Source organism: Molossus molossus, unplaced genomic scaffold (assembly GCF_014108415.1).
Source record: "Molossus molossus isolate mMolMol1 unplaced genomic scaffold, mMolMol1.p scaffold_m16_p_1, whole genome shotgun sequence".
Classification (NCBI taxonomy): Eukaryota; Metazoa; Chordata; class Mammalia; order Chiroptera; family Molossidae; genus Molossus; species Molossus molossus.
In genome coordinates, this window is record NW_023425344.1 from 79,359,721 (window position 1) to 79,372,363 (window position 12,643).

General features: G+C 41.9%; 1 protein-coding gene across 2 annotated transcripts in view; it reads right to left on the reverse strand.

Annotated features, from left to right (window-relative positions):
• The window catches only part of PPP3CA (protein phosphatase 3 catalytic subunit alpha), a 315,724-nt gene that overhangs the window by 119,260 nt on the left and 183,821 nt on the right, over positions 1–12,643 (reverse strand). The window lies entirely within an intron of this gene.

Sequence of the window (12,643 nt, forward strand, 5' to 3'; positions counted from 1 at the left end):
TTACTCCGTTCAGTTTCAGTGTTTGGGGCTTTTGGTCTATGTCCCATATCATATTAGGAACCCTTAAGACATACCGAGTAGATAAACTAGGCGTCACACAACAGGTCAAAGTTCGCGGCCTCAGGGACGGCCCCTGCCGCCTCTACTGTGATTTCCCATAGCAAGTGCTCAATAAATAGTGTATGAAGGAACCAGTCAACTGTAATAGTCAATAACCAAATGTCAAAACCTGCGCATCCTGTAAACAAACTGCAGGTTACTAGACAGAGTACAATTTCTTATTCAAACGGTTGATGCAATGGAGCGTTCTAATCAGCTACAAATTACTTCACACGTCAGTAATACTTGCTGAGAACTTTTAACCAACATCCTCCATTTTAGTTCGTTCCACCCTGTCCACGATATTCCACTTTATGAATGAGAACAACGAAAGCTCAGAGGGGTTACGGAACTGAAACCTGATAGGAGCAGCTGGTGTAGCTTCCTCGGGGGTTGTGCTCATTTAATCCTCACGAGGCCCCAAGGAACGTCCTTCCATTCCCTCCATCAGGCCGACTGAGGAAACTGAGGTGCGGAGTTTCAGGTGACTGGCCAGTCACACTTGTCAAGATGGGAGCGCTCCCGATGGTCTGCCCCAGGGCCCACACGGAGCTCCCGAGGAGGGAAAAGTTACCGCCAGAAAGTAGGCACTCTGATTCCAAAGGCCTTGCTCTCCTCACACCCCAGCTGAGCTACGTGGGGGGCTGGCTCCCTGTCTTCCTCCTCACCCCACATTCCCTCACTGGCCTGCTCTTCCTACCCAAGAATGAGAACAGTGGCCGGCCCCTGATTTCAACCGGACTTACACCATCTCACGGAAGAGATCCGGGATTTTACACGAATCCAGCCCTTCCACTCAAGACACAGGTTTAGCCTTAGGATAGGTTTTTGACCAGAAGTTTACTTTCACTTCAGAGAACAGGACTGGCCTTCTTTCTGGTGTCAACAGAAAGACAGCTTTGTGTATTAATACTCAAGAACTGTCTAAATGAACAGCTGTATTTTTATTCAGGAAAACCAATTTGGAAAACCTCCCAATGGCCCTAGTCCTAAAATTATTCCTATACTATATGTTGAACTGTCACCACTTAAAACATTCACCCAATGAAGTTTAGTCTCATTCCAGGTCTGCATAATTCTAGGAAGAAATCTTTCAAAAATATACACTTATGGATGGAGAGCTAATACTAAGATAGGTATCAACCAGGACTGCCTTTCCCGGCATCGCTCCAGACACCTGAAATATACACATCAAGGCATCTGCGCACAGGAATGGGGCCACTCCTGGAAGGAGTATTAATCTTAGAGTTACAAAAACTAGAGCTATCCATAGAATATGCTGTATGGTTTTTATTGAAAACAGCCTAAGAGAAAAAAATGTTCGTGCACACATCTTTATAATTATCAAAATATAGGATAAGGGGACAACAATCTTTGGAAAGTAGCAAAAAAAAAACGGTAAAATAGTAAAACAGAAAAGGATAGTTGGTACATGTCTGCTAGTTTCCACAATGTAACTGGACCTGCTACGTGCCATGCAATTTAATAGTGTAGTGAGCATAAATCTATATACTAATTGCAATGATGAAATGGCTAACACAATTCTGACATACCTTTATTTATTTCCATGGAAAACCCATTGGCAAAGACCACGTAGTAGTAAATACTTCTCATCCTTACAAGCAAAGCTTGGTTCACATTAGGTAAATAACATTCTATATGCCCCAAGATTGTATTTTATTTTTTAGAGGTCTATTGAGGTATCATTGTCAATTGAAAAGTGTATTATTTAAGATGTAATGGTTAGAGTTACGTTATCGCAAGTCTTTTTTTTTTTTTATTCTCAAGAAACAAGGTAATACTGACGTGACTTGTTTGGTCTCTTCAAACTTTAATATCCATCAGCTTGGTCAAAAAAATAATATACCCCCATTTATGTATAAGTAAATCATGTGGGAGTTGATCATGTTAAATGCAAAAAGAAACTATGGATTACTATGGTGGCGTCTTCAGAAGTTAAAAATGTCTTGCAAGGTGATTCATGATAGCCCTTCCCTTGTTCATTTCTGTGAAGCCAGATGTTTGGGGTGCTTAAAACAGGCCCGGCAACCCTTTCGAACAGCGAACACCTTCACACAACTCAGCTGCAGGAAAAGATCATGGCACACTTCTGATTTTTATAAATCAACAAACATTTCTGCTTGTTATATAACCACAGCGTATCTGTTCTTTACAACTATTCTTAAAATCATAAAAATGAGGGTGTTATGTAGAATACGTGAGTGAGTGGAAGTATCCAAATAGATACGGGGACAGGTTTTAGGAACATAGAGAAAATGATCTTGGGAAATTCAGATCTGCTAACATCAAGAATAAATCCTTGTTGAAGTTCAAAATAATGACTCAGATTTCAAGAGTTTCTTTTTCTCCCTTACAAAAACAAACAGTAACATTTTTATTGATTACTTAAACAAGTCCCCCCCACCACCCATCCAAAAATCACTATGAATTCAATCACCTATGATTCCTTTCTCTAGGCGCTATAATGTGGTATAATACATTATACATCTTCTCAGGCTATAATTTTGGCACGTAATGAAACTAAACAGATTGCCTCAGTGTTGCTATGGGAACATTTATCAGATGGGAAGGGGCTGGCAGGGAGCTTTCTGCTGCCAAATGGAGAAGAATTCATTAGCTCTAGAAGACTGGCAGTCCCGAGAATCATTTAAATATAGAGATAAAGAAAAAGAAAAGCTCAGTTGACAATTTGGTTACACAATCTAAAATCTCTTTTAATGCACAGAGTTGAATGCTGCGTAGATCCTGCAATAATTGGTAGAGGCTTCTGAACAGATTCGAGTATAGTTGCAAATGTCTGAAGACTCCAGGAAAAGGAACAGATGGAGCTGGTGTGTAAGAGAAAACTCATTTGCTCCCAAAAGAACAGAGGAGCCGGTGTCTTCACCAGCACACCATAATAGGAGTTGCTCTGAAGCAGGCACGCCGGCATTTGTTCACAGGCAGAATCTGCAAATGGCTTGCCTATACATGCGTTCTGTAGGGAAATACTACCCTTGCAGTGCACATTTCTTAAAAAATAAGAAGTGAAATATATGTTAGCTAAACAACTGATTTCTATCCTTTGGATGGCTTGTAGAAAATAAATGGGACTCCCTCTTGACCCTTGAAAATTACTTTCAGTCAGTCATCCACTTAAATGAGTGGCATTCCCAGAGACACATGCATGTATACAACTATATACACAGTTTATATTATTTTGGCCCTGGGATTAAAATTTCTCACTAGCAATTTTTTTTTAAATGTTTTTATTGATTTTTTTAGAGAGAGAGGAAGGGGGAGAGAAACACTGATGTGAAAGAGATACATTGATGGGCTACCTCTCGCCCCCTACTAGGGATTAAGCCTAAAACCTGAGCATGTGCCCTGACCAGCATCGAACCGGGACCTCTCATCCATGGGGGGACACTCAATCCACTGAGCCACACGGGCCAGGCTCTCACTAGCAAATTTGATTCATCCTCTCCTTTTGAGAATTTTCATTTAGCTTTCACTCTTCCTTTAGAAAATGGGCATGCCTTTGACAAACTTTGTAAGTCTGCAGATTTTCTGACTCCCTTCCGTACTCTCCCAGGGGCTAGAAGCTTAGAAACTACATTTCCCAGAATTCTTTGGCTTTAGGGTTCTGGATAATGCTTAGATTCAGCCAATGAGAGGTACTCGTGTGACACTGAAAGTGAAGGGAGGCAGAAGTCATCCTTGGCCCCCACACCTGACATGGCTACTGCCTGTGAGCTTTGGTAAATACTTTTTTAGTGACTGACAACTCCATGTTCCACTACTAGTGACCAGTAGAGGGACTGTGGAGCAGTTATAACTTGGTCAGTTTTTCTTCATCTGTGGATGGCAGCTGTGATTTCCTGAATGCTTGTTCATAGTTTGCAGTGCAGTGAGCAGTGACAACAAAACCCTTCTGACAGACACTCTACCCCTTTCAACCATTTTGTGGGTACTTAATTTATCGTTTTAAATTCCTTCTCAATTAGAAGTTTGAACATTTCCGTTTTCCACCCTGAACACTTTCTCCCAAGAAAAAGAAGAGATTTGGTTTTCCAAGCAGCCCCACAAAAGCTGTAGCATAAGCAAGTGTGGTCTCTGCAATTGTTTGACGCAAGCTTTAAAGAGGACAGGTCCTCATTCTCTTGTCCTTTCTTATCCCCACCCTTTCTACAGAGATTACGTCACAGTCTGGATAAGGTGTGTTCATTCTCACTCCCTCTCCTCCTCTTTCTCCTTGTGTTTGTGGAAGGCCTGCGTTGGGCTTTGTGAGCACAGCTCTAGGTGTTGAAATACTTATTTTGTTCCCCATTCTCCTCCTTTTTCTGGTCTGTCTCTGGGTAGATATACTGCAGCTGAAAGATTCTGGCTGAATGCAGAAGTGGAAATAAGTAAAGCAGTTCTCCTCTGCTTTTAGGTCTGCTTCAGAGCAGCAGAAGAGAGTTTCCCTTTGACTCAGCCTGGCTCTTCAAGCACTACACTGAAGTTTAGGGCCAAAGGCTCAGCCAGTACCCATTGATCACAAATACAGTTCTCTCCCGATCTCAGGTAAAGCTGGTAGATGAGAGAACTTTGGTATTTGGTAGTCATAATTCCACATCCAGCCCACTGTTCTCTCCAGTGAAACTCAAGTCCACTGAAAACACATTTTGGCACACCTGGAAGAAAATACTGATAAAAATGCAGAGTTTTGTTTGTTTTTTATGTAGCATATTACATAATTTAATGTAAACTCAAAGTTAATAAATGCCCAAGATTCCATCTTACCAAAACAAACAAATCAAAGTAACTCAGGATTTTTTAGAGTGACAAATTCCTAAGGACTGTATTAGAAGGATCAATAATCAGGTTCACGATTCTCCAGCATGCTCACTCTGTGTAAGTCCTATTTGCCTCCTGACTGCTCCCTGAACATCCCCGGCATAATTTTGCCCTAGAGCCAGGCTCTAGCGTTCACTTTGGGGGAGCCCCTCCTCCACAGACCTCCTCACCTATGTCAAGTCCCTTCAAATAACTCCTCAGCAAGGCCTACTCTGACCACCTGACTGAACACCACCACCTGCTCCAACCCTGGCATTCCCTCATCCCATCGGTGGTGCTTATCACCTTCTGATGTCCTTTATGATTTACTTATTTACATGCTGTTGCATTTCCTATGCATGTTTTGTCTCCTACTGATACACATTGTGTGGTTCACTGTCATTTCCCATTCCTTACTCCATACTTCTCTTCGCATAACAGTGAAATCTTTCCCCCTCACATTTCAGATTATGGACTCAACAACAAGAAATCATGCCATTGTTAATATAGTAAGTAATTATCCTCCCTACAAACAGGAAAAGATTTGCAGTGTCTATCTGCTAGCGATACAACCTTTCAGACAGCTGCCGAGACGAGAACCCGGTATCTGCCCTCACACGTGCTTCCTCCAGTTCCTCGCCCTTTCACGTCAGGTGTAGCTCTTGACTTTTATAATCTGATGTTGAACCCTTTTCTCTTATTGCTTTCCCTTACAATAAGAGGAAAAATCCCTGAACATCTGAAATTGTTTTTTTCTTTGATACAGCTATACTAAGATTTCCAAATATTACGAAACGTGTATGTGTACATCAACAAAATTTACCCACTCTCGAGATGACTGGACATACTCGAGCACAGAGCAACTGGTTATAAGTCAATGGGAATTTTTACACTAAAATGAAAGGAATTTATCAAGTTTATATATACTCAGACCAGCCACAGTTATTTTGGGTAGTGACACCAGGCAAAATGTACATACATACGTCTTTCTAAATAAAAACAACACAAAGAAAGTATTCCTAAGTTAAAGAGGACTCATCTCACCTGGTTAAGAGAAAAGCAGAAGGATGACATAATGCCGCCACGAGCAACAGCTGTTCAATTAGTTAAGCACAATTTCAAAACCTCAGGGAGTGTTAAAAATACAACTGGGTAGGCCTGGCCGGTGTGGCTCAGTGGACTGAGAGTCATCACATGGACTAAGAGGTCTGGTTCAACTCCTGGCCGGGGTCCATGCCCAGGTTGGGGGCTTGATCCCCAGTCAGGGGCGTGCAGGAGGCAACCGATCGATGTTTCTCCCTCACATCGATGTTTCTATCTCTCTCTCTCTGTAAAAAAACAAAAACAAAACACAAACATATTTAAAAAAATACAGCTGGGTAGAAGCTGGAACACATACATACTCATTTAGCAGATTTCAAAATGATGAACTTGAGTCTGCATACATGGTCTGACTTAAAAGTATTTGAGGATGAGACACATACATTTCTACAAATGAAGGAAGTGCTCCTTGACAAAGCAATTCTTCTGCTACAGACAACCAAACACCAGCATATTCGCTTCCCAACTCAGTCTAATTTCACCAGTTAGATTTTCCTTTCACCTTAACCAGTGGTTAGATTCTCTCTCTGTCGCTGTTTAAACTTTTTTTTAAAATTGATTTTAGAGAGAGGAAGGGGGAAAAAGAGAGAGAAACATCATTGGTTGCCTCCCATAACATGCTCTGATTGGGAATCAAACCCAAAACCTCGGTATGTGCCCTGAACCAGGAATCAAACCTGCCACCTTTTGGTGTACAGGCCAATTCTCCAACCAACTGGCCCACCTGGCCAGAGCAATTATTAGCTTTTCTGAAGGACACAAGTCAACCACCCATTTCCATGCCAAAGGAACATACAATTGCCCCACCAGAGCAGTACGGTGCTCCATGCTCCCAATCCAACAAAGCAGATTTTCATCATGCAAAAGTCAGTCTCAATACAGATAGTCCATGTTTATTTATTTTACCCAATTCCTTTTGCTTCCTAAGAATATTTTTTCCTGAACATGCTCCCTCCTCCAGAGAAAAGCTAAAAAAAGAGAAGAAAAACCCAATTTCCTGAATCCAGTTTCTCATTGCCTAAGTCACATGTGCAAGGGGCTCTCAGCATGGCTCACCATGTCTGTCATGCTCTGCCCCCAGTCCACAGTTTATTTCTGTAGAGAACCCTTCTGTTATTTTCTTTCTGCCTCTGTCTTGTTCCCTTCTATTAAGCCAATCATCCGAAAGTACCTAAGCCCATCATTTAAAAGAAGGAAAAAAAAAACAAAACCTTACCTCTAAGGATTCCTAAGCAACCTTAATAACATGAACACATTTCCTTACATTTCCTTAGGGTACACGAATACATTTGAGAGCTTGCTATATTGTGTCTAAGCTGAAACACAACATATTTACTTTACACTGTTGATGTCAACAAGAACCAGATCAGAGAACAAGAAGACAATTATAAAAACTGAAATCGTGGCACAGAGCCAGTGGCTCCCTCCTTCCTGCTTCTCCTCTTTAATTATAACTGCCAGCTGAAAATTTCAACCTGAATTCAGGAGAAAATTCGGTGAGAAATGATCTGCCTGCAGCCAAACTCCAGACTTCCGTGCTTCCCACTGAATGTATTATTCAGAACGTCATTAACTGCAGGGAGTGGGACGAACCCAGGGGCACACTGATGCAGGAGGAATAACGGTTATGCTCTGGGGATGGCCACGATGACGGCAGCCCGAGCAGCCAGTCCTCACTGGAAAACAGACGATTCCTGCCAACACTCTAGGGCTCTTGGTTAAGGTAACTTAAGATCAGATTGCTTCCAGACACACACAGAGCCACATGTCTTAGGGGGAAGATCCCAGTCACATGGCTACCAAGCAGACAATTTTGTTCAGGTAGGCGTAAAGCATCAAAAAGGGCTCGGTAAATATGTAAATCATTAATCACTGAGTGGACAAGTATTTATCTACCAAGTGCCAAATATATTTCAGATTCCGTTATTCTAGACCATGGGAATAGAGCAATGGGAAAAAAAAAAATTAAACATTCTTACTTTCCTTGAGCTCATATTCTACTGAGAAAGACAGGTAACGAATAAAGAGCCGAGCTCCAAAGCGCATCGCGGGCTGACAGGTGCAGTGGACGTACCAACACAGGAGGGGCTGACAGCAAGCTCTGGGCAGTGGCGAGGGTGGAGGAAAGCAGCCGCCACTTTCTACAGAGTGGTCAGGATAGGCCTCGCTGAGAAGGTGACCTTTGAGCAAAGACACGATGGAGGCAAGGACGAGAAGGATATACGGGCAATGAGCTCTCCTGCAAGTGTAGAGCCTATGGGAGGAAACGGGAGGCCAGTGTGGCTGAGGTGAATGAATGGGGATGAGGGGAACAGAAGATGTAAGTAAAGAGAAATATAAACAAAAGTGAGGTGGGGGGCCGGAATCTGTGAGGCCTTAAGGATGAAGGCAAATACTTGTCCTCCGGACTTCTGCAGTGAGAAGAGAAGCCATCTGAGGGACTGAGCAGAAGAATAGTTTAATCCTATCTATGTTTTACCAGGACGGCAGGGACTGCGGAGTTTAGAATGTGGGGCAAGGGAAAAGCTGGGGACGCAGATGCAGGCCACTGCAACAATACGGGCAAGGCAGCCCAAGAGGGGATAAGGCATGATCAAGTTCTGGGCATACTTTAAAGACACTGCCGTAAGAATGTTCAGACAGGTTCTATATAGGACGTGAAACAAAGAGAGAGGTAAAGAATATAGTTGTTGTGTACCAAGAGAAGGACAAGAGGAAGATTTATAAAGGAAGGTAAGAAGTGTGGTTCTGGACATGTTTAGATTTGAGACGTCTCTTATACTGACGAATGGAGATAAGCAAGCAGTTTGAAATATCAAACTGGACTTAGAGAAAAGAGCTGGGCTAGAAATGCAGATCTATTTAGGAAGCATCCAACTGAGGATGATTTGAAAGCAAGAGAGCAGATGAGCTGTCCACACAAAGAACATGTAGGTGGAGGAGAGAACAGCACAAGGACTAAGGCCTGGGACACTACAACGAGGAAGAGCCACCAAGGAGACAAAGAAAGGATGGCTGTGAGCTGGAAAAACAGGAGCGTGTGGTCCCTGAAAACCAAGAAGGAAGTATGGGAAGGAAAGAGGAGTGGCAACTTGCCAAGAAGTCCAGTAAGCAGTACACTAAAAATTGGCTGAGCAAAAAAATAAATGTTCAGGTACTGCAAAGCTGAATCCTATCTGTGAAAACCATAGAGTCTGCTATTTGAAAACTGGTTTTTAGGAGCTGAGCCATCCTACCCATCCCTCTAGCCAGTGAAATCTCATAATATTATATTAGACATTTGTAGCAAGTCTTTTGCATTTGCTATAAGCGTTTATACAGACCCGACGTATCTGCTGAATCCACCACTGTAGCCTGAAAAGGCAACGGTAAACACTAAACTAATTCTCCATAACCCTATCTTCCTCTGTATAATTATTTGCGGAATGATCAATAACAGTCATTAAATGAAACAATAATAAAGTTACCTCACAGACTTTCATATCAACTGCAAACAGGAAATTGAGATATTCACTTTCCCACAAGGGTAATTAATGACAATGAGGAACTACAGATAAGCAGCTAAGCAATTATTTCTAGGCTCAAGCGTCAACAGCCAGGCTTGCCTGTTCACTGCAGACCAAACTGAGTGTCTAGTATAGTAACCATGAGTAGGCAAAGAAAGGATCATGCAAATTGTGTCCTGCACCACTGCAGAGGGCGCTGTTCACTAGGCTGCCGGGTCAAGATGTGCCCAGTGTGAACCTGCCCAACCACATGTGGCAGCCTTGGGGAGCATCAGTCAGCCGCTGACGTTTATCCTCAAGTTGAAAAGCAATCACAGTAATGGTACACACATGCTAGATATCCTTTGCGATCAATATAAACTAAAAACAGGCCTCCAAAGATGTGTCATGCACGAAGAGATAGTTACTAAATGCCAACATTATGGGGTCTGATGGTTTTTACCTTGTTATACGTGCATGTAATGTTTTCAGCATTTGATGATAAACTTCTAGAAGGCAGCGATTGATTACACAAATGCAACCTTAAAGCAATCCACAACAAGCGCTTTAAGAAATGATGATTCAGCCTTGGCCAGTGCAGCTCAGTTGGTTAGCGCATTGTCCAGTATACTGAAGGGTTGCCGATTCGATTCCAGGTCAGGGCACATACCTGGGTTGCAGGTTCAATCCCTGGTCAGGGCTTATGGTGTGCGACTGGTTGACGAGATGTTTCTCTCTCTCTCTCTTCCCCTCTAAGTTCAATAAGTATATCCTCGGGTGAGGATTAAATAAAAATAGGTGATCCAGAAACCATGTAAAAGCCATGTTTTCAAGACACGCTGGTGATTTTTACTTTCTTAAATTACGGGAGTCGTGTTCTTCTTAAGGAAAAAGAACTTCATTTTACGGTGAGTGCCATGTGGCATATTCTAAGTCGAGACAGTGAATTATTAGGCAGGCCAAGGTTGTTTGGCTCATTGCCCCCATTTCTATAATTTTCCATGTAAAATCCAGGACCTATTTTCCATCATTTTCTTATCTGCAGCACCTTTATCACAACCCAATTAAGAACCACATAAAACAAGGATAACAGAGTGACTTTAAATTATCCACGGACGAAAATGTAAGATTTCTGGATTACCAACTGAAATCACATAGGAATAGTGGCCTTGAAACAAATCACATAAAATCTCAGTTATTTAAGGCCTCCAGTCATTATTTTTCTCATAATTATATAAAGCCACATGGAAAAGTATAAAATAATATCTTCTTGCTTCTTACTGAAAGTCGCCCATTGAGATCAAAAGCCAGAACACACTGCAAAGTACCTGAGATGTTTGGCTTTATCTCCCTAACCCTCAAGGCTAGAATTCCTCCAGTTAATTTGCAAGCCACAGTTAACCACATAACAAAAACAGAACATCAGCCAGAATTTAAAAACAAAAGCAATAAACATTTTATGTGTTAGTTCGAATGATTAAATAGAATTTAACTGCTTGGAAAGGAGCTAAGACCCGAGAGAAGCACCAGAGGGGTGCAGTGAGAGGTGGTGAAAATAAAGGAGATTTGAAAATTTGCCCAAATGTCCACCATGCTCAAATCCACCTCACATCTATCATCTGTTCTCTAGGTCTCTGTATCTTTCTTAGATATACCTGTACCAGGCTTTTACTCAGAAAAATGACAGCATAATATATACATTTTCATCCACCTTCTCTAGAAAATTATCGCACAGACTAGATTTCATCCTTCTTATCCCTTCCAAAATATCTTAAGGCTTCGAAACACACTTGATTCATTTTAACTCTCATTTACCTAGCACCTGCTGTATTCCAATACACCAGTGACATCACAAAAATCCCCGTCCTCCAGGAGCTCATGTTCTAGTAGTCAAACTTAATTGGGCAATTAATAAACCATTGGGGTATTGAAAAAAATACTGAAAATTAAATCCCACTTTGAAAAAGAATGAACTCAAGTTTATAGGTGTTCGTAACTAAAGTTTAGTTAAGAGTTAACTAAAGTTTACTGGTGTTCAGTATGGACTTGTTTTGCTTACTGATCACATTTTTGAAAGGGGCTATCAATACTCACTCAAGGGCAGGTACACAGAGGAAAGTCCTTGGGTGGCTGTCAGCAGTTGACATTCCTGTTGTGCCATGTGTATAATCTCTTTCCTTTTAAAGCCATCGGTTTTTACCTTGGGGTGTAAATTAGGGTCATGTGGTAAAGCTTTTGTGATTTAGAGTTCAATCCCGACTTACAGATGAAGTGTCTCCTGCAGTGGGGCCTGGATATGTGTGTTCTTTAAAACCCTGCAGTTGAGCCCTGGCCGGTTTGGCTCAGTGGTTAGAGCGTCGGCCTGCGGTCCAGAGAGACCCGGGTTCGGTTCCCGCTAAGGGCACGTACTTCGGTTGCAGTTTGTCCCCGGCCCTGGTTGGTCGTGCGGGTGGCAGCCACTCGATGTGTCCCTTCACATCGATGTTTCTCTCTCTCTCTCTCTTCCTCTCTCTCCCTCCCACTCTATCTGTACAAAAAATAAAGAAATGTCCTCGGGTGAGGATTTAAAATAAATAAATAAATAAATAAAACCCTGCAGTTGGTTCTGACACACACTCCGGTGTAAGAACAATTCTTTTAATTGTTAGAAGAAGGTTAACAACATAGGTGAACACTATGGATAAAACAGAATTTCCTGGAAAGCACTACTACATAATATAGCAATAATAATAATTAATAATAATAATAATAATAATAACAGAACTAAATCTTCTGCATTTACCGAATGTCTTGCACACTTCCATCCCATTTCCCGATATTCCTTCATTCCGCCCCCCTTACAACGGCCATTGTTATCCCATTGTGCAGAAAACTGGAACATGGGAGGCTCAGGAATGTGTGCAAGGCCCCAAAGCTCATGGCACTGACTTGAACTTGAACTGAAAATGAACTTGTGGGTTCTGAACCCTGATGTGATGACACTCAAGTCCCTGTGCTCACTCGCCACCTTGCAGAGGAATTTATTCTGACCATTCCTTAATTTACCAATTCATCCGGTAAAGAGGTATGGCCTTAAGAGAGACAGATGTGTCTCTAGTTTTCATCTGTAACACTGACCCAAGTATACACAACTGTGTAAT